Genomic DNA, 24,229 nt, shown 5'->3' on the forward strand with positions numbered 1-24,229 from the left:
CACATAAGTAGATATTGTCCAACAAGGTCAAAGGCACCAAGTTGTGAATTTGATTAAGGAAAAGGCAAGGCAGATGTTGAAAATATTAGAAATGAAATGAATAAGACATGGAAGAAGAAATATGATTGCAACACATCAAATGGAGAAGGGATCACTTTTCCCAATGGGTCAAGTGATCACACCTAATCAAACTAGGCAATCAAAATGTATGTGGGACTGATAATAAAAGGCTATATCATACATGAGCTCCAAAGGATTTTGTACTTAAAAGATTACATTAGCATGAACAAAGATGCAAGATGTTGTTAGAAATATAAGATAAATCTTTAATTTTGTCATGTTATTGTCGAGCATGAAATACTTCCTATGTGTGTTGAGTATAATGTTAGAAGATACTGAGCTAACAAATTGGCTAGTTGATGTTGAGCTTGTAGCGGTTGCCAAGTAATTGAAATGTTAATGGATATTAAGTGAGCCTGAAGTTGGTTGATGCCGAGCTTACAACTATGTAAGCACTCAACATTTATTGTAGGGTTTTCGAAAGGTATTTGATAAATTTTAGCTCATTTTATATCATTTCAAATTTGAGAAAGAGTGAGTAGAGTAGAAGGTGATCTGGAAATCCATTCAAAGTAGTTGCAAAAGATTCCAGCAACTATTTCACACCAGTACTTTATATTTCATAAGGTATATATCAAGTGTCGAGCTATGCAGTTTAAATTTTTTGTAAACCCTAGTTTCACACAATGGCTTCTAGTTCAAAGAATGTAGAGGGAAAGGAAGTTTTGAATGTTCATTTAGTGCATAATGAGGTTAAGCAACCCATTTTCAAAGCTATTCCTAAAATTTCTTATAAGAAAGACCCTTCTGGTGCATTCTTAATGATACCACCAAATATTTTAATAGTGCAAGATGTGAGAAAATGCTATAACTGCAAGATAGGAAGCATTGGTGATATGGAGATTAGGGAATACAATGGAAAACTTTATGATAATGGTGTTGAAAGAAGAATCCAAAATTTTTGAGAGGAAAGGGTTGACATGAGCCCTATATTTTCCAAATGTATTTAAAATAGAAAGGATAAGGATAGTGCTTGGCTAGACAATGGACCTATAAAAATTACTAAGAGAATAGTTCATAGGATTATTGGTTACCCAACCCTAGATCAGCCTAAAACATTGATAAGTAACTCTAAGGAAGTGATTAAGAAAACACAATTGAGGGAGAAGTAGAAATGCAAATAGATGACAAGGCAACAACTGAGGAAGACCAGCATGAAGAACAAAGTGTGCAAGACACACAACTGTCGAGTGTTTGTCCTCCACATGTCACAAGTGAGATTACTGAAATAGAAATTGTAAAGAATGTTTTTGATGTCGTAACACATAACATCAATCCTTTTACTGATGAAGATCTCAAAAATATACTCGACCAATCCACATTTTAGGAAAAACTTTTTGATAATCCTATACTGGTCAGTATGGATGAATTACAGAAGACAATGACTAATACTAAAAGGGAAAAGGTGAATCCACAAGAACAACCTTTTTTCATCCCTCTACTCACTAATGTACAACCTTTGGTCCAAATATGAGATGATACATTTGTCAAGGTTGATACAATTGCTAAAGTTGATAAAGTAGAGAAGAGCACAGTGGAAACACAAGTTGCTACTGTAGAACAACAAGAGACAAGTCAGATAGAGTCATCTACTCCTACAACACAAGATCAAGGTGCAAGCCAAGTTATTGTAGAAGCTAAGGGAAAGCCTTAAGAGGTAGAACTAACACCTAAGGTGAAGGAGCAAGCTACCACCCAAGCCCTAGTAACCTTACCAACATCTAGCACTCCTTCTACTCAAACTCTTTAGAAGCTGAGCACAAGTGCTATACCATTGTAGTTCTCAATGTTGAACTAGAGTTCATCAAAGGTAGAAGAAGTTATATAGTATGGAGATGTGAGCCTTGATGAGGAGATCATTTTTCCAAAGTATGACTATGAAACCATGACTATAGAACAGATGGGAATACTCCAACAAGCCCTAGCAAGGAAAAATAATTAAGAAATTCTTAGAAGGGAGTATAGGCAGAAGCAAACACTACAAGATATAAAAGACATATTTTTAGATGCATTCAGTCTACCGACTCTAGATGAGACAAAGCCACTAATGGAATAGTTGACAGACATAGTGGAGAAGGTCACTAATAAAGACCTAGATACTAATGCTAAATTGTTAGAATGGTTAGAAAAGAAGTTCCAAAACAAAGTGAATGAAAAGATATCAGGTGATATAGCACTGACACAAGTTTCATTGGCAACTAAGGTTGAGGATGTGAAGAAGGTACTTGAGAACATATTCTCATTGTGTACTAAATCTTGAATTCTCTTACTCTTTACCCAAGAGAATAGAAGTCATATTTTGAGCCTAGAGAGCCACATGAATGCATTAGGTACAAAGTTGCCTATGATTCCAACTCAGAGTGAGAAGTATTTTAGAGCATTGCTTCAAACCTAGAGTTAGTTAGTTGCATTTTTAGTAGATGAGGCCAACATAAGGGTCACACTAATTAGAATGTAGATAAATCTCACCCACCATATGGAAATTTTGCACAAGGAACTAGGCTATGCTGAAACCCTAATGAAGAAAGACCCCAATCTTTCTACACTAGATGGTCTAGTCCACCTTGATGTCAAGCTAGCTATCCAAATCAAGTCATTGGATGTAGCATGTGAGAACTGGGATGATGCAATGCAAGGTAGTAGTAGCCCCAAAGGAGATGTCCTAGCCTCCAACAATATATCCACACAATGGATACACAATAGCAAGAAGAAACAATACAAGATTTGATACCAAATTACAATAATTTGTCAATAAAATATAACTAATTACATGCAATATGCCTAGCTATAAGGCCTTTCAAGTTAGGGAAAATTAAAAATAGAAATTACAAAATTAGTTCTACAAGATCAAACAAGATCCAACTTACAAAAACCACTCTTAGCTAGTCTAGATACACAACTAGATAAGAGCATCAAGAAGAATCCACACTTATATCCTCAAGTCTAACAAGAGATCCTCTTAACTCCTCAAATTTGCATCTATCCTTCCCTCTCTCCTAACTCAATCCACAACTCAATGAATAAAACACTCCAAAAAACCCCTACATATACCAATCTAATCCACAAGTTGGACTAGAAATTAAAAATAAATAAAACTTAATATTACATACTTGAAGAGCCACAAGTAGGCCTGCAACAACAATTAAATGTCCATAAATCAATATTTGAGAAAAATTGTGATATCTCCTAGCTTTGAATTAGAACTTGTGCTTAAAAATAGAGGTAGAACTTTATTTCCTCTACAACCCCTTAAAGTCACAAAGGCTGATTCACCAAGGATAAGTGCACATCCATCCTAAAAGTTAAGCACAGAAAACTGTCACACAAAACTACCAAAAATTGACACTACAGGAGAATTTCCATATCTCCCAACTTATGAGGAATTATAACCTATTCCTTTGAAAAAAGGAATTAATCTAGGCCCTTGTCAATCCCTAAAGTTTCCATCCTCTCATTCATTGTGAAAAATTAGTTATACAACCTACAATAGGCACCCAAAAACTAGAAAATGCAGTTCTAGCAACAAAGTAAAAATGGTTCAAACTTTAACTCAATCCATCCAATCTCTATGAAATCATGAGGAAAGGTTCCCCAATGTGTCTTCAACACATCCCTAACCATCAAAATCAAAGCTCCACCAAAATCCCTCCAAACATGTAGGATCGCAGGCAAGCCTAGGATGCTCCTGCATTAGACACCCTAGGTTCAAAACTATGTTCTAGTAATTAGAAGAACATCTTCTGGGATTTAGCACATAAATCCCAAATTGGTTCTTCACGTGCGTGTCCTCTAAGTCTTCAACTTCTACACTCTTTTCTTTATTTTTCTTCTTCTTCTTCACATCCACCATAGGTGTTCCATAGGTCTACTTTCCATGTTGATCTCCAACCTTCTTAGAATTTGTCAACTCAACTTGACTGCGAATACTCAGGTTCCTCCTACTAAGATCTTCATTCTACAAAAGAATCAGGGAAATTTTTTTACCACCTTTCTCAATAGTAAACACATTCCTAACACAATCATGCACAACCTTGCAATCATATTGTCAAGGTTTGCCAAGTAACACATGACAAATATTCATATCCACAATATCACACAACACTTGATCCTTATACTAACCAATTTGGAAATGAACAAATCATTGCTTCCTCACTTCCAAAGCATGCTCACCTTGAAACCATTTAATTCTATAAGGATAAGGATGTCTCATTCTCTTCAAACCAAGTTTCTGAACCATCTCCTCGACAACAAGGTTATCAGTACTACCAACATCCACAATCACCTTGTAGATTTTGCCCCTAGATTACAAAAATTCATGAACAAATGAGTTCTCTAATAAGAATCTAGTGTCCTCTCACTAACCAATACTTGCCAAGCCAACAAAATCTCTTCTTCCTCAAGCTAACTATCTTGGATTGCAACTTCATTCACAATAGCAGTTGTCCTCCCAATTAGACATTCAAAAGCTATATGCCCTTCTTGACCACACTTGAAATAATTACCTCTGAACCCACCTCCACCTATCCTTCTTTTCTATTCAAAAAGTTTTGGTTCACCTTATACTTTTGGTTTAGCTTGTGTTGAGCTATTTTGCTTCTCCTTCCCTTGGGAACTACCTTTAATAATCACCCAAAAATGGTAATCTAGACTATGAGGCCCCTTTCTAGCATTTTTAAATAATTTATCTAATGGTTATTTTTGATCAAATCCTCAAAAATCTATTAATTTGATTACAACCTATGGTATGACCACTTTATCCCGAGTTCATATTTAATTAAAAGAACATGTCCCCCTTTTAATTGAATAAAATTCTCCACTCATCTCTTATCCTAAGTGTGCACACACAAAACATTATTCCTATTTTACAAATAAAAGAAAAGACATTTTTTTCTACACATGAATGCATAACTTCCTATGTGAGAGGAATATTCTATTTTAAAAATAACTTTAATTATCCTCCACACATTTCAAACCTTCTTAAAAGTCAACCATTAATTGTGATTGGTTGAGATGGTTGTGCACATGGATAACTCCCACTTTCAAACTCCACCCTTGATTAAATTCATCTTGCCTATTAATCTCTACCATCTATTTTTCTTTAAAAGGGAGAGCTCTCTCCTCATTCAAAAAGTCTTAGTCTCTCATGTTATTGTTATGCTACAAGTTTTCTAGGTGGTTTTGGAGACTTGAAGCATTGTTGCATTTTTGCATTTTAGCTTAGCTCTCATTCTACTTACATTATGGCATACTTTTTTATCTTAGTTTCATTTATTCTTTATCTTAGTTTTATTTTTTAGCTCACATTTCATTTAGAATAACTTGCATTTGCATTGCATTTTATTATAGATTCTTGGATATTGGCACTCTTGCCTCTACTCTTTGAATCTCGCATTCTATGGTGCACCTTGCAAGGGTTGCATAGTTCATTTGAGAGCCACCATCTCATAGCTTTTGCACATCATAGATAGATAGTTATAAACTAGCTCTTGAGACTTCCTCTTCCATGGGTTCTCTCAAGAAAAATGGTTTATAGAAGTGTGACACTTTAACGTACACATTTTTGGTGCCCACTGTGGGGCTAGAACCAAGTTTCTAGCTCCATTTTCTTGCTTGCACTTTGGTCATATTATCATTTCTAATTTTTTTTATAGCAACTTCTTGGATCTAATCAAGTGGTTTTGAAGGTTTCTTACTTTGGTTTTAAGGCTAAGCCTTGTGCAGATTCGTTTGAAGGTCAAAACTCTAGGTTTTTGAAGATTTGATCATATCTCCTAAACCACTTTGATTTTGGCTATGAATTTTTTTTTCTAGGTTAACTATGTATCTGAGATGTCTTAGTCCTATTTTTAGATCATTTTGAATTGATTTGCATTAGTTATGAATTTTTCTTTTTTTTCATAAAAAGTCATTTCTGTTGCAAATCAATGAATTTTTTAGAAAAAAATTACATTTTCAGAAATCATTTTGAATTCTATAGGGGGTACTCTCTTTGTGTTTTGAATTTTGAGGTCATATTAAGGATCAAAAACTTGATTTGATAAATTTGGTTTGTTTTGACAAAATGGGTCCCTAGGGCACAAATGAAGAGATTTTTTTGAATTTCTTGAATTTTTGAAAATTTTTCTAGTTTTTAGTAGGGGTCTCTTCTTTTTATTTCTTTTTTTGGATCTGAAACCATAGAAAAAAGGTCCAATCTTGTTGACTAGGTCAAAAACAATGAGTAAAAATGAGAGCATTTGTGATTAGCTTGCACTTTCTTTGCATACAATTGGTTGGAAGATGACTTAGATCTTTGAAGAAACTAACCAATTTTTTTTTTTAGGTCTTACTTCTTTTTTATGCCCTAACCTTGGTTTCTTTATAGGGAGTTTCTCATTTCATTTTTAAAAAGAACGCATGTCAAAGCTTTAGATGCACAAGGGCTACTAACAATTGTTTGCAAGGCTACCCAAAGCATAAAAACAAAATTTTCTTGTATTTATTTTATTCCATGTGTGGAAATATTACTAGTTGTTTCATTTTCATAGGCACATTAAACTTGTGATTGGGGTTCTTTGGTGATAAGAGAGTACACTCTTCACCTTTGTGGTGAATCAGAAATGTTGACTTGCCTTTGGATTTTGAAAGAAAGAGGATAATTGGATCTTCATGGAATTTTTTTGGGAAGAAATCAAGATAGAAGATTATGCTCTTCACCATTGTGGTGAATTATAAATCTTCACCCTTGAGAGTGGATCCATTTTGTGGTAGTTAGGATCCTTTAGAGGGCTCGCTCTTGGACAACCTGAGAGGAACGACCGAAGTGGGGACAAGGAAATTACCCATCTCTTCCAACCCACTATAAACTCGAGGATATCAAGGACAAAAAACCTTGGTAGATGTAGTGTTTTTCTTTTCTTATAGGATTTTGACCATAAGGAGATCACTAGGCAAGAATGCTTAAGGTGCTTTTGTGACCGTGGGGTCTATTACCCACTACAAGGTGGGGTGTTCCTTAGTTGGGTGTGAGAGGAATATTATGAATGAAATACCTTTCTAAACACCTTAGGTTGGTATCTACCCTATTTTGCCACTCAACTTCTTGGTGCAAGGATTAGTCCTAGTAGAATACCCGGATCACCCCAAGATTTTACAGGCACCATCTATGTTCCCTTGGTTGTGTTTATGGAACTTCCATGACAAAGCCTATATCTCTTGTGGGAAAACACTTGGTGCAAGATGAAGGATCATCAAGTGTGGGCCAAGTTGTTGAGTAATGAACTATGACTTTTAGGTAGATATTGCTTGATGTATTCTTTAATATGCTAGGCCTATTGAAATATTTTGAACATACACATGATGATAGTTCTAGGGCTTTCCTTCAAGACCTCACATATGCTGGTATCATGCAAGGTTTCTTTGTCCCTTTCTTGATTGTTTGAAGACTACTCCATGTGTCACTTATTTTCTTGGAAAGAAATTTCTTTTGAACATCAAACTTGCTATGCTATCAACTATTGTCAAACTTTGTCAACCAAGTCAAAGCATCAGATCTTAACATTTTTCTTGTGTTTCTTTCTAAGGGGAGTCTCGTCATTTGATTTTTATTTTCTATGTCTCTAGTGCTTGAACATGCTTAAAGTGACTCTTTGGTCTTAGTGCTCTTGGTCTTTCTATCTTCATGGTCTATGTCCACTTGCTAGTTATCTTTTTACTAAAATGGTTACCTTGATTTCTTGACTACACTCTTATGTTGGGAAAGTTGTTCACTTGTCACCTCACTTTCTCTATCTACTTGCCTATTTGGCTTCTTGCCTAGATCTTGACTTGAGTCACTAGTGTTGTAAGTTTTTTGGACACTTTCTTGACAAGTCACTTTACTCCATCTTTACTATTTTAGAAAGTGAACACTCTACTCTTTAGTTTAGACATCAAGTTATCTTGTGTCACCTTCTTAGCTTCCTCTAGTCTCCTTCATACTTGATTATCTATCTACCACTATGGAATTCAAACCTTGTGCTACCAAACCTCAACCAAATCTAGATGATCATGATATTCTCCATGCCACTAAAGAGTTTCAAGATCTATACTCTCAATACAAAGAACTAGAAGAGACAAATGATCTTTTTTACCTTCATTTCTCTAAGTGTATGATAGAAATGAAGTCTAAAATTGAGAAAATATTAGAGGAGAATATTTCATTCTTAAATGAATCTCTCTTAAGACCATTACATACACATGGTTCATCTTCTTCGAGGTCTACATATTCTACTCCAAGACATCAAATTTCTTCATCTTCTAGATCTAAAGACCTCCTTAGAGAGAAAGAAAATGGTACCTTTTTTGAGCCTATTCCAAGCTATCATGATGGACCTATCTTTGATGAAGACAATGATGAAGACATGGATGGATACAATTCACTTGAGAAACAATAAAAGGACTCTAGACATACTTTTGATAGAAATTTTTCTCCCTTGGAAGATTCTTATGATGACACTTTGCAAACACTTCTTGGCACCAAGCACATCATGTTACCTAAGTCTAGCTCATATGGAAACCCATTCTTGGATATCTATTGTGCTTATCATTAACATAATGAGCATGAGACTTTAGATTGCATTGAGCTAAAACATAAAATCCAAGATCTTATTGATAATGGGATTATTGAAATGTCTAATGACTGATGTGATGAGGATACTTTTCTTGGGAAAGATCATTTTAATGAAACTATGTCTAGTGATGGATTCCTTGATACTTCCACTTCTTCCAACACTCATGCATCTCCTAACACTTCAAAGCTTTCCAACATGCCTGTATCAAAAAATGAACCTAATGCTTTCCACATTGACTATGCATATCCTTAAGGGCTACCTCTAAAAGAAACTCAAGTTAACCTTCACTTGGTTGTAAACCTTTTCCATGCTACTAAGACTAAAGATCCTGATCCTTTAGGCACTAATATGCCTACTCCAAGCACTACACCATTCACTCTTCATTCTCCCTTGTCCTTAGAAGTGTCTCCATGCCAAGAGGACTCTCAAAAAGATAAAGCTATAAATGTCAAGAAAGATCAAGATTAAGCACCCTTTCATCTCCTTCAAAATTTCAACCCTCTATATCCTATGTCTTTTCCATCCCCCAAGTATGATGAAGATACCACTTCCATTATCTCCCTTGAGCTTACTGAAAATTATGAGAAAATTTCTCTTCCTATGCTATGCAAAGCTTCTTGTCAAGATCAAAGAATCCCCTCATGTTCTACTTTGCCATATCTACTTCAAAATTGTGCTCAAGTTTTAAGTACTCCTATTAAAAATGTTGTTCCTATCAAAGCTACTCATGAGTCTATTGATGGATTTGACTATGTTTCTCACTCTAAAGATGTTGATATCACTTTTCACTGTCCATTTACATATCCAAAGTATATCCTTGGTCCTTATCCATCAAAGCTAAAGCCTTCAAACCTTCCATCTATATTGGGACCTTATGTTCCTTCATCTCCTACATTTTCTACTCTTAGCTCTCCCATCATACCTCAAGATCAACAAAGCACTCATCCTTGATGAATTTCCACCCATCTTTCCATCTAAACTAGTCATATCATCCTTATTCATCCACAAATCCCAAGTCTTTTGGAGGTGAGAAAAAACAATAAAATTCATTAAAAATGAAGATGGCTATGTCCCATCTAATTGACATGTGAATGCAAAGAAGAAATTCAAGAGACCACAAAGATCCACTAGTAAAAAAACTAAATCAAAGAAAATATGGATTCCTAAACCCATTATTGAAGAAATGTGTTTTGAAGTATCTGTTGTCACTTAGGTTTGCACCCTTGTCCAAGGCTTAAGCGTGAGAACAACCTAGTGAAACATGGAAACAACCTCCAAGCTGTGGGACTTGAACTACGAGGTTGAGTCTCCAGAGAAGGCTGGCTTCCTCTTACTGTTAGGGCGCACTTATCTATTCTCAAAAGGGAAAGGGAGAAAGAGAGCGTTAAAGCAAATCTACCTAGTCTAATCTAAGGCGGTGATGCACCAAAACAAAGTGTTCAGACTCATTCCTGCCCATATATGCACTACAAAACTAGGGTAATATACAAAAGTCATACACGTCCAGACTTATATCGATCAATAGTCACATACAGATCAGAAAACCAACTAAATGACACCAGGAAAAGGAGATTTCACTTGTATATTATCCAATAGGCCAAAGATAGATACAGTATGTGGACCACTAATCTCAATAATGCATCAATGAGAGGCAAAAGAAGCACATGCACATTGACCACTGAAGAGAATGACACAGGATACTATGTAGCTCAGAGACATAGGGATTCTACACTGCAAGTTTGCAAGCAGTAATAGAGAAAACCAGGAAGAGTCGACCCCAAGAATAGATCACAAAATTGCCTTTATAGCTCAGGCATAACTGAAGATTTCTGCATTACATTCACTTCTCACCTACTGGCATTAACTTCCACTTTGAGAATCCAATCGGAGATATGATTGAATCATGGCTTGCATACCAAGAAATCTCATATCTTTATGAGAAAGAGCCTGGAGAAGATAGAAACGGTGCCGCAACATTCCCTGACATGGTAGATGGATCGACCGGATGGATGGAGTTTCATTCTGCACTTAGCATCCATTCCAAGTTGGTGGCAATCAATCATACCATCGGATTTGTGGCAAAACTTCTGATTTTCCATCATTCATGATTCATGCATCCATCAAATTGATCAGTCAATAGGCTTGACGAGCCAACTGGGCCATGCAGACCAATCAGACCTTCGATCTCGCCACCATGGCAGTCTCTTTACATCTGACTGGGCGTTACCACCCTTTCCATGCGACTGGGCACTATGTCACTATCAAAAAAGTCTTCGAAGGTCTCGATAGCGCCATAGCGCCTAAAGGTTTCAACTTGACTGTGCCACCTTGGCGATCATCTAACTGCAACCGCTCACTAATCGCCACGTTGAAAATTGGACCCGCAAGGACACGTGTCCTCCAAGCGCTAACTCGCCATTGTGAAATCCGTGCAGTTCCTCCATGGCGAGATAGCACCCGCCACTGATCTCTTTCCAATCTGACGGTCACAGACTCTCCTTTCTGCGGCCCTCCTTCTCTCATGATCCGCTGGGCCCGCTGATACATGGCGTTTGTTCGTTGGTTTGTTAGTCATCCAACTCTAACTGCATCTGGCGGCATGAAATGCGACCTCGCTAGGACACGTGGTGCACGGGCGCTATGTCACCATGTTAAAACCCATGCATCTTTGCCATAGTGAGATGGCGCTGACCGTCGATGCACCCAAATCTAACGATCGTGAAGACTCATCGTACCTCGTGTTTTCATCCTCCATGTCAGCACACCCTGCATCGCCTTGCGACACAGCCCCACCTAACACATGTCACCAGGGCACAATGTTGTTGTCATAACTCTCTCGCAACTTTGCCATAGCACGATGGCGCTTACCGTCGATCCAAGCTGATCTGACGGTGGAGATCATAAACCTTGACTGTGTTAGCCGTGCTGACAGAGACTCCAGCCTGGTTACATGCGGCTACTTCTGATTTATTGCCGTGACATCGAGCTGACAAACTATACATGTGGAGTACCGTCGGGACCCACCTGTCTGGTCATTCTTCACCGTGATGAACTTTCCATTTGGATGCTATGTCTCCATCAGAAAATGCATTGGTTTTTTGTTGGCGCCATGGCGCCTCGCCGGTCTTTGCAACTTTCAGCCCGTGAAAACCTGTTGATCGCCGCCGAGAGTATTTTCGCTGGGTGCTATGCCACCATCAAACATTTTTGGCCGATATGCAATAGCGACATGGCGCCCACTGACATCAAGGAACTTTTTGACCCGTCGAACGCCGAACCCACTGGACACGCGTCAATTAGGCGCGATGTCGCTGATACTATGTCCTGTGTAACTTTCGATGACAAGATCGCGACGACCGTCGATCCTTTTGAAATCTGGCGGAAGAGAAACTTTGGCGGGTGAATGAATGATAACATTTATGGCAACTCTCAGGGGGCATGAGCCTGCTCAATGCATAATACCAGTGCCTGCAGAAAACTCCATTGGGCTACAGGGTCGAGAAAAGGACCTGGAAGGCACGAAACTGAGAGCTACAAGAAACCCTAACCCGCCTGAGAGGAAATCAAAACATTGAAGACCTTGAAGCTCTAGCTCTATTTCTATGACTAGAAACAAAGAACAGAACCTCCTCCGCGACCTGAGGCTGTCAAAACTTTGGAAACTGGCGATTCAAAAGAGAAACCCTGTGCACGTGCACTTATTGAAAAACAGGAATAGACAGAAGGAAACTAGATTAACTATGTACATAGATTCACAATCCTTTCAGAAATAGGGCTTCAGATGGATCCCATTGACTGGAATGGGTAGAGTTTCACCGTTAGATCTGCTCAGTTGGAATGCATTTGCCTATTTGCAACTGGAGATCAAATAAGGGCCACTTTATAATGGGTCAAATTTGGAGTGCCTTCCTGGTTTTGCTTTGTCTGAGTCCCACTTGAGAACTAAATCTCCCTCTCTGAAGATTCTGGCCCTTGCCTTCTTGTCAAAACTCTTCTTCATCTGTTGCTGGTGAATCTCTAGATTTTTCATGGCTTTGTTTCTCTTTTCTTCCAACTCAATTAGTTCTGCCATTCTTACTGACATGGCATCATCTTCAACCAGTTCCAGCTGATGAGCCAACTCCAAGGATGGGAACTCCAATGAGATTGGGAGTCTAGCTTCCCTACCATATACTAGCACAAAAGGTGAATTCCCAATAGATCTCTTGGGTGTTATCCTATCAACCCACAGAGCAGTCCTTAATTTCTTGTGCCAAGCCCTCTGATTGTCTTCTATTGTCCTCTTCATAATTCTAATCAGATTCTTGTTGGAAGATTCAGCCAAACCATTACCTTGAGGATAGTAGTTCGATGATCTGCTCAGGTAGATGTTGTGACTCATTTCCCATGCACAAATCTGGGTTCCAACAAAAGATTTGGCATTATCTGAGATGATAGTAGAAGGAGCTCCAAACCTAGATACAATTCCATCAAGGAATTCAACAATTGATGGCTTTGTAGCATCCTTCAAGGCAACTGCCTCTATCCACCTAGTGAAATAATCGGTAGCAGCTAAGATCCATTTATGACCTGCACTAGATGGAGGATTAATGGGGCCTATGAAATCCAACCCCCACCGGGTGAAGGGCTGATCCACCTGAATGGGATGAAGAGGAAGAGCTGCAAGTCTCTGTTTGCCTGAGAAGAAAGCGCACTTCTCACATTTTCTCACATACCTATGACAATCATGAAACAAGGATGGCCAGTAATAACCAGCCCTCATGATCTTCATGGCAGTTGTTCTTGTGGAGAAGTGGCCACCATCAGGGCCATCATGGAGTTCTTTAATCATCCTTTCAGCCTGATCCTCTTCAACACATCTCAACAAGGTCCCATTAAAATCCCTCCTGAATAGGATATCATCAATCACAACATAGGGAATGGATTGTAGTCTATATTGTCTTCTTTTAGCTCTGTCCAATCCCTGAGGGTATTCGTTCCCTGATAAAAATTTCTTCATGTCATCCATCCAGCTCTTTGGGCCATTAACATTTCCTTCCTCCTGTTGCTCTGCAATTACCATAGCAACCTCCTCATCCAACTCCTAGTCTGATAACATCTCTTTGCATAATCCTCTCCCTCTTACCAATTTGGTAACCTGAATATCAACCTCATATTCCATTACTCTAGTGATCCATCTGGCCCTTTTTTCACTAATATCCTTGCTCAAAAGGAAGTCTTTTACACTAGCATGGGGCACCAACAAATGGATCTTGTTGTGGGATAAAAGGTGTCTAAATTTCTTCAAGGCTCTAATGACTACAAGGGCTTGCTTCTCAACCAAGCTATATTTATCTTCATATTCTTTAAGCCCTTCACTAAAGAAGGCTATGGGCTGCTCCTCATTCTTGTCATTTGTTTGAGTCAAGACAGTAGAAATACTTGACTCACCACCTAAAGTGTAAAGGATGAAATCTTTCTCAAAATTTGGGTTCATGAGGGTAGGGGCCAATGCTATGGCTACCTTGATCTTTTCAAAACTCTCCTTCCCCTCCTTGGTCCATGAGAAGACCATATCTTTCTTGAGCATGGCTGTAAGGGGTTTTACCATGGTAGCAAGATTAGGAATAAACCTTCTTACAAAATTTATCCTACCAAGGAAACTTTGCAGCCCTTTCTTGTGTTTAGGGAGAGGAAGGGCAAGTATTGCTTTTGTTCTTTTTGGATCAATGGTTAATCCATCTTTAGATACAATGTGTCCCAATAGTTTTCCTTGGTTTGTAGCAAAGACACATTTGGTTGGGTTGAGAGAAACCCCAAACTCTCTACATCTTAGAAATACCTATCTCAAATGATCAAGATGATCTTCCACATTCTTGGAATACACAGTTATATCATCAAGGTATACTAAGACAAACTTGTCAATTAATCTTTTGAAAGCTACCTCCATTGCCTTTTGGAATGTGGCACCTGCATTTGTTAATCCAAATGGCATTTTGCAATAAGCATAGGTGCCCCATTTAGTAGTAAATGTTGTCTTGTATCTATCAGACTCTTTAACTAGCACTTGGTTATAACCAGAAAACCCATCAAGAAAAGAGAATCTCCTTGACCCACTGACCTTGGACAAAATTTGCTCCATAGAAGGAAGAGGATGGTGATCCTTAAGGGAAGCCTAATTGAGATCCCTAAAGTCCACACACAATCTGATTTCTCCATTCTTCTTCATCACAGGGACAAGGTTAGCCACCCATGATGAGTGTTTAATAGGAAAAATTATGTTAGCTTCAATCAACTTGGATAGCTCTTTCCTCATCAAAGGTTCAATCTTGGGATTCACTGGCCTCTTCTTTTGTCTTACTAGTTTGACCCTTTCAACCAAATCTATGGTATGCTGAAACAAACTAGGGTCAAAACCTTTTAATTCATCATACGTCCAAGCAAATACATCACTAAATTCTTGACATAGATGAATGAAATTTTCTTGCTCAGCTTCAGAACATACCTTCCCCATGTTAAGAGATTTTCCATCAGCAATAGTAACTGGGGCATGCTCATCCTTTTCTGCAGCTAGATTCATCCCTTTATCCCTTGAATGATCATCAAGATTAAAGACACTCTCCAAGGTAATGAGACCCTTGGGAAGCTAGTTGGAACTGAGATGAATGATCTGATCACCATATTGATCTTGTAGTCTTGACTGATTTCTCTCTGAAAATTCTGCTTCATTCTGCAAGAAGCTCACAATTTGCTCATCAGACTCAAACACTTGCCAATGAGTATTATTATCAGGAACAACAGGCCTTACCACTACCCTTATTTGTTGTTTCTTTTCTTCCTCAAGATTCCTTGGCACATCATAAGATGCACCCACTGCTGCAAGTCTATCAGCATATTTATTTTCTTTCCTAGGAATGCTTTGAATATTAAATGCTTGGAAACCCTCAAGCAAATCCCAGACTCTGTGTTTATAAGACTTGAGCAGGCCATTTTTGGTGATATTCCAATTTCTCACTTGGTTCACTACCAACTCACTATCCCCATATACTTTCAAGTCTTGAATTCCCCTCTTTTGGGCAAGTAGGAGACCTTGGATCAAGGATTCATACTCAGCCACATTATTGGTACAACTGAATTAGAACCTAAAAGAGAAGTAGTATCTTATTTGTGCAGGAGAGATCAACATAACACCAGCCCCTGATCCATTTCTATTCCTTGAGCCATCAAAGTACATACTCCATACTCCATTTATGTTGTCATTAGTCCTAACAAGGTCAGGAACTTGAACCTCTTTCTCTATTATGCAATATGTACTAAGGCTTGTCTCAAGGGTTTCCGACATAGGCTCAAACTGACATGTATTTTCCCACTCATCTAAGAAGAAATCAGGAATCTCTGCTATGAAAGTGACAGGCTCATTTACTATGTTATTTTCATCCATCTCTAGGATAGGGCAATTCATATTGATGAAGTTGGGAGTGTAGGGTTCAGTGTGATGAAGGGCTTGAGGTTTTGCTCTTATTGAAGCATTGGCCCCATATCTGGTCTTAAATGACATGTAAGACCAATCAGCAGATATGAATCCACCAATTTGAGCAGTGAAGTCTCTTGAAAGACAGATGGCAAAATAGGGCTTAACCTTAGCAACAGATATGTCTTGAATCATAGTACAACTAGGGCATGCATGTAGGGCCATTTCCACACTTCTAAGGATGCCTATGGTTTTGACAGTACTCCCATCTAGTTGTAACACATCCCTAACAATGGGCTCATATTTCATCCCTAAAGCATCAGCAACACACCTAGGCATTACTGAGCTACTAGCCCCCGAATCTATCATGCAATTATGGACTAATTTTCCCCCTATAATTAGAGAAACATAAAATGGAGGAGGTCTAACCTTTTTATTTGCCTCCACATCTCCTGCTGGTTGTACTAAACTAGTGGCACTCTCCATGGTAGATGACTGATCCTTGGGTTCAATCCTTTCCAATTCTTGTTGCAGCATCTTCCTCTACATTGGTATGGTAGCAATAGTATCCCACATGGAAATGTTTACATTGGTCTTCTTCATTTTCTCTACCACACTCAATGGTGCATTAGGAATTTTGGTAGAAACTTTGGGAGCTACACTTATGAGAGGTTGAGATGGAGTAACATAGGGATCACTTGCATTCTCCTCTCTTGGACCTTGCCTTTGTTGTTGTAAAGTGTTTGTTTGCTCATTTGTTGTCTGTGTGTTAGGTATAACACTTGAAGTTGAGGCCTGCTTAGGAGAAGGAGGAGCAGCATGTTCCATAACTCTCTTCTTGCTTCTTGTGTTATGAGCAATGGAATCCTGGTTTACATTACAATGCTCCTCCATCTGGTGATTCATAAAAGAGCAATCACCCTGCCTCTGAACATATGAGGCCTCCTTGGGATGATCTTCCTTGTGTGATTGCTTTACTGTGGACTCCTGGACAGTTAGGGCCAAATAAGATTCTGCTTTCTGACATAGGCAGTAGGTATAAGAATAGTTACATGAGGGACAAAAATCTTGGTCTTGGGCCAAGCTATTTTGAGGGACTATAGCTCTGTTTTGATTTGAGCTTGAAGCAGAAGCATGACTATTCTACCTATTCTGATCAAAAGAGCTATTCCACTGATTAGGAGGCCTACCACCACTTGGAGCCTGATATTGCAATTGGGGAGGCTTGCCACCTTGGGCCTGCTGGCTTTCTAAGGCCACCACCTTGTTACTCATCTTTTGTATTAGAGAAAAACTATCCTCTAATCTCTTCCCTTGGTCCTTCAACTCCCTCCCCTACTCTTGTAATTTTTTATCTAGGGTCTTCTCTCTTTTTTCTATGCTCAGCACTAGACCTTGGAGCATTTCCTTGAGTTCATCTATTCCGTTTGAGGATGTGGAAGCTTGGGGGACTAGAGTAAGGGCTTGTGACGTAGGAGTTGTAGGAAGAGGGGCTATCGCTGGTTGGTGGTTGGGAACATCAGGAAAGAAAGGCATAGGAGGCCTTGGGACCAACTTTCCACCTTGTATTAGGATATTCTCAGCCTTTATAGCTGTCTCATAAGCATTTGGTAATGTATCTCCTCCCATAGTTTGGATTGTGGTGGCAATGTCACTGTTGAAAGCTCTAAGGTAATGTAAGAAGGCATTACTAGGGGTAGGTTTCACTATAGTAGGTATTCTATCCCATGTCTTTTGGAATCTGTAATTAAAATCAGTCATACATTCATGGCGGGCTCTTTTTATTGTAGTCAGCTACTCTAGTAGTGACAAATGGTCACTCTTATCCTCAAAATGTTTGCATAATCCTGCTCCTAGTCCATCCCAATCAGTTATGGAACCATGAGCTAAGCCTCTATACCATTGTAATGCTTTTCCTTTTAAAGATGAGGCTAGAAGTCTGATAGCAACATCATCTTTTGTAATACCATGAATATTGCAGACATTTGCTACCTCTTGGATATGGTCTAGGGGGGAAATAGAAGTTTCACCAGTAAAATTAGGTATGCTTTTTAGTGCAGCTACTGGTATATCATGTCTTTGGGCTAACAACAGAGGACTTCCACCATTAAAGGTGGCAAAAGCATGAACTCAAGGGTGTGCCATATAAGCAAGTGTTCTATTGATGAGTGCTGATGGCAATCTAGGCTGAGTTCGGATAGTAGGAGGAGTAGAGATAGATCTTACAGGTATATTAACTGTTATTCCACCTCTAACTAGTGATAATGAAGCTCTAGCCCTCCTTCTTCTAGGACTTGAAAGTGAGAGTTCTTGATATTGAAAATTACCTCTAGAAGACGCCCTTGTTTCAGCTCTGGGCATGAATTTCTGCAACTTTGGCCTGAAACCAGATTTTTTGATGTTTAGAGTCGCCAAGTACTTGATGAATTAGCCTCTTGAAGGCTTGAATACTGAAGCCAGCACTACTTCTTCAGCATTAATCTCAGAAACTCTTTCTTCTTTTGACACCAGTAGACATGAAATCTTCTGATATGAGTCCCACCGGGCATGCCAAAAACTATTGTCACTTAGGTTTGCACCCTTGTCCAAGGCCTAAGTGCAAGAACAACATAGTGAAACATGGAAACAACCTCCAAGCTGTGGGACTTGAACTACGAGGTTGAGTCTCTGGAGAAGGCTGGCTTCCTCTTACTATCAGGGCGCACCTATCTATTCTCAGAAGGGAAAGGGAGAAAGAGAGCATTAAAGAAAATCTACCTAGTCTAATCTAAGGCGGTGATGCACCAAAATAGAGTGTTCAGACTCATTCATGCCCATATATGCACTACAAAACTAGGGTAATATACAAAAGTCATACACGTCCAGACTTATATCGATCAATAGTCACATACAGATCAGAAAACCAACTGCATGACACCAAGAAAAGGAGATTTCACTTGTATATTATCCAATAGGCCAAAGATAGATATAGTATGTGGACCACTAATCTCAATAATGCATCAATGAGAGGCAAAAGAAGCACATGCACATTGACCACTGAAGAGAATGACACAGGATACTATGTAGCTCAGAGACACAGGGATTCTACACTGCAAGTCTGCAACCAGTAATAGAGAAAACCAGGAAGAGTCGACCCCAAGAATAGATCACAAAATTTCCTTTATAGCTCAGGCATAACTGAATATTTTTGCATTACATTCACTTCTCACCTATTGGCATTAACTTCCACTCTGAGAATCCAATCGGAGATCTGATTGAATCCTAGCTTGCATACCAAGAAATCTCATATCTTTCTGAGAAAGAGCCTGGAGAAGACAGAAACGATGCTGCAACATTCTCTAACATGGTAGATGGATCAACTGGATGGATGGAGCGTCATTCTGCGCTTAGCATCCATTCCAAGTTGGTGGCAATCAATCATACCATCGAATTTGTGGCAAAACTTCTGATTTTCCATCATTCATGATTCCTGCATCCATCGAATCGATCAGTCAATAGGCTCGACGAACCAACTGGGCCATGTAGACCAATCAGACCTTCGATCTCGCCACCCTGGTAGTCTCTTTACATCTGACTAGGTGTTACCACCCTTTCCATGCAACTGGGCGCTATGTCGCTATCGAAAAAGTCTCCGAAGGTCTAGATAGCGCCATAGCGCCTAAAGGTTTCAACTTGACTACGCCACCTTGGCGATCACCTAACTACAACCACTCGCTAACCGCCACGTCAAAAATTGGACCTACGAGGACACGTGTCCTCCAAGCGCTAACTCGCCATTGTAAAATCCGCGCAGTTCCTCCATGGTGAGATAGCACCCGCCGCTGATCTCTTTCCAATATGACGGTCGCAGAATCTCCTTTCCATGGCCCTCCTTCTCTCGTGATTCGTCGGGCCCACTAATACATGGCATCTGTTCTTTGGTTTGTCGATCATCCAACTCTAATTGCATCTGGTGGCATGAAATGCGGCCTTGCCAGGACACGTGGGGCACGGGCGCTATGTCACCATGTTAAAACCCGTTCATCTCCGCCATAGCGAGATGGTGCTGATCGTCGATGCACCCAAATCTGATGATTGTGAAGACTCGTTGTACCTCATGTTTTCGTCCTCCATGTCGGCACACTTGGCATCGCCTTGCGACACGGCCCCACCTAACACGTGTCACCAGGGTGCGATGTCGCTATCATAACTCTCGCGCAACTCTGCCATAGCGCGATGGCGCTTACCGTTGATCCAAGCCGATCTGACGGTGGAGATCATAAACCTTGACTGTGTTAGCCATGCTGACAGAGACTCCAGCCTGGTTACACGCGGCTACTTCTAATTTATTGCCGTGACACCGAGCTGACAAACTATACATGCATTGGTTTTTCGTTGGCGCCATGGCACCTCGCCGGTCTTTGGAACTTCCGGCCCGTGAAAACCCGTTGCCTGCCGCCGAGAGTATTTCCGCTAGGCGCTATGTCGCCATCGGAAATTTTTGGCTGATATGCAATAGCAACATGGTGCCCACTAACATCAAGGAACTTTCTGACCTGCTAAACGCGAACCCACCGGACATGCGTCAGTTAGGCGCGTTGTCGCTGATACTATCTCTTGTGTAACTTTCGATGATGAGATCGCGCCGACCGTCGATCCTTCTGAAATCTGGCGGAAGAGAAACTTTGGTAGGTGAATGAATGATAATAGTATCCAAAGAACAAGACAAATCTATAGCTATATGGATTCCTAAGTCTCTTTTAAAAGACCTGAATATTAAAAATACTTCAAAATTGACATTCAAGCTTCCAAAGGATTCCATTCCATCTTCTTCCTAAAAATATTCCAAAGCCTTCCACTCCACCTTTTTTCAAATCTCTTGTACCACCTTGTACATCTAAACCTCAAGCTATTTCATCCATGATTCCTCCATCATTCCAATACCCTTAAAGGTGTGTGTCAACATTGATCTTGTCTAATATTTCAGCTACCCTCATGGAATCCTCTAAAGCTTACACTTACTTTTTATACATAAACTCTTATCTTCCATATACTCTTCCTACTACCATTTCTCTTTCATCACCCTATCAACATCTTTGAGCATACCTTTTTATGGTCTTGGCTTATCATGAATTATCTTTCCTATAGGAGCACTATCTATGTTAAAACAACTTGAACTTTTCTAAATTCAAAAAAGATAAAAGATAATTTTTTTTTAAAAATGTGCCTTGGTGAAAACCACTTCTTTTGGTACCCTAGTAGCAAAAGTAAAGAGAAATAAATTCATCCTATGGTGAAAACCACTTCTTGTGGCACCTTGGATAAGTACCATGATGAAAACCTAGTAAACAAACATCATGCATAATTCTTCTATCATCTATCTATCCCCTTTTCCCTCTTCCTCTTTGATCTTGACATTGTTGAGCTATCATTGCATATTGGCTATCTTATCCATGAGATTCTCTATTATGCTTATTCATTCATTCATATCCTTCATATCCAACTTTATTCTTATTGCTCCATCCCATCACTATCCTATCTAGTTGACCCCTTGGTCTTGATCACAATAAATAAAACATGGTTCTCATAGGTCTCTTGATATGGCTACTCTTTTAGACTACACACATCATGTTATCTCACTTATTGGCTTCCATTACTTATTCCATATGCTATCTCAATTAGTGGCTTCTGTTGCTTATACTATATTTTATCTTGCTCATTGCTTCCATTGTTATCCAAAACCTTATTCATTTGGCTATCTTTCCCTAGCTCGAGTACTTTTAAGGAGTCAATCCTTGAGGATCGCTTTTACTTGCTTCATATTCCTTTCCTATCCATCTCTATCTATCCACTAGCTTCCTACTCCATAGTATCACTTTGCTAGACATTGGGAGAAAATGATGTAATCTTGCTTGAGAACTAGTAATTTCAAAATCATTCTAAAAAATCCAAAAAAAATCATATACGATGCTAAAAAAAATCCCAAAAATCAGAAAATGTCCTGAAAAAAATGATCTTAGTGAAAATCTATAAATAGGCACTTTCATATATCACCAAAAAAAATCAAAAAATTCAAAAATCCAAAAAAGAAATTTGGAAAAAGTCCTAAATTTTTTTTCCAAGTGGTGAAAACCTAGAAATAGGCGCTACTTGAGATCCTTGCACCTATGTCTCTCAGTCTCAATCACACACTCTACAACACATTTTATAGCTTGGAATTATTTCCTCTCATCATCTTAGGGGCACTACTACTTAGCCTATTTAAGGCTTCCTTGTGCATTAGGGTTTCTTTGGCAACTCACAAAACAATGTTTCTCAACACTACACCCCTCAACTTAACATCAAGTGCTTCTCAACACTTTTCAAATAGTTTACCTATAGTCTTCAGTGTCATGATATTTCTCATTATCAAAATGAAGTCTTGAAGAAATGGCCAAGTGACTTACAAAAACACACTTAAACACTTAAACGACTGAACTATGATGATCTTTATTTTCTTTCTATGATGTCTATGTTGATTTCTTTGCTATATGTTCCCTCCCTAATAGTCTTTCAAGGATGTCATTGACTAGAAGACTGGGGGCATGGGGCATGTTTTCTTTCTTTCTGCTTGTGGGTATGCTTTTTTAATCTACAATGTTTTGAGCATTCATGCTTGTCTTATTTTGAGACTTTGACTTTCAATCATATCATCCTTGACTATTTTCACAAGACCACACTTAGGGGTTATCTTGATGTTTATGCCTTGATATAGGTGTAATCTTGCTAAATCAAACTTAAGGAATCTAATTGTGTAGTCATCTTGAATTACATGTCTTTGATGCTTAGATTGGGTTTCCACATATCTATCTGATATCAATCATATTCATATCCTCATAGTTATACTAGTGATGATTGTATGATCTTATGATGTCCTTAATAAGGCTCAATGATAAAATCTAGGACCTACTTATGTAACCATTGCAATTGCAACTTTTCATACTATCTTGCATTATAGGGTTCATTCTAGCATAGCTTTGCATTTTGCATGTTGAGAGAGCTACCCTCTTTATCTTCCATGAACTTGTTAGCTAACTGAGTTCATCCTTCTCTTACATCTTCTCAATCTTATCATATCTCTTCTTTCCTATTTCTCACTTCTTTTCTATCTTACCATCTCATCTATGCTTTTGACCTATCTTTTCTAATCTCAATATATTGGATCCATTTTTAGGAACTAAATCCAAATTTGACTTCATCTTGCTAGTCAAAAATTTATTCCTTCTTCTATGTAGTTGGCTGACCTATTGAGGCTTAATCTTTAAATCTTGTTGGGGAAATAATCATTTCTTCATAATTTCTACTCTCTCCACTCTTCGCTTTCATTTCTATTTCATCTCATTTCATCTTTCTTCTTTATTTGACCTAATTCTTATGCTTTATCTTTCTTGGTCAAAGTTAGTCAAACTAGGACATATCTTCATTGCTTGGTGTTCACTCTTTGGTCTTAATCTCTTATCTATCATCATGAACTTTTTTTTTATTTTGATCAAATCTATCTTATTTTTGCATCTCCTTTATCACATTTTGATTTCAATCTCGAGGGGGCATGAATATTCTATCAATTTTTGCTTGTTTTATCTACATTTCTTGGTGTTAGTATTCTTTTTGAGTTCTGATATCTACTCTATCCTAATGTTTGGTACTACCACTATCATACTATGCATTCATGATTTGTTATCTCTCTTTTCTTTGTTCTTCATAATCGGATCTCTCTATCATCTTGGTTTTTTCATTCTTTAACATAATGTGTTCCCAGACTGATCACACATTAGTCAAAAAGGGGCAAATATAATCACCCAAAAATGGTCATCTAGACTATGAACCCCCTTTCTAGCATTTTTCCATAATTTATCTAATGTTTATTTTTGATCAAATCCTCAAAAATCTATTTATTCAATCATAACCTATGGTATGGCCACTTTATCCTAAGTTCATATTTAATTAAAAGAACATGTCCCTGCTTTAATTAAATAAAATTCTCCACTCATCTCTTATCCTATGTGTGCACACATAAATCATTTTTCCTATTTTATAAATAAAAGAAAAG

Source organism: Cupressus sempervirens, chromosome 3 (assembly GCF_028749045.1).
Source record: "Cupressus sempervirens isolate cs-2001-9-10 chromosome 3, ASM2874904v1, whole genome shotgun sequence".
NCBI classification, from domain to species: Eukaryota; Viridiplantae; Streptophyta; class Pinopsida; order Cupressales; family Cupressaceae; genus Cupressus; species Cupressus sempervirens.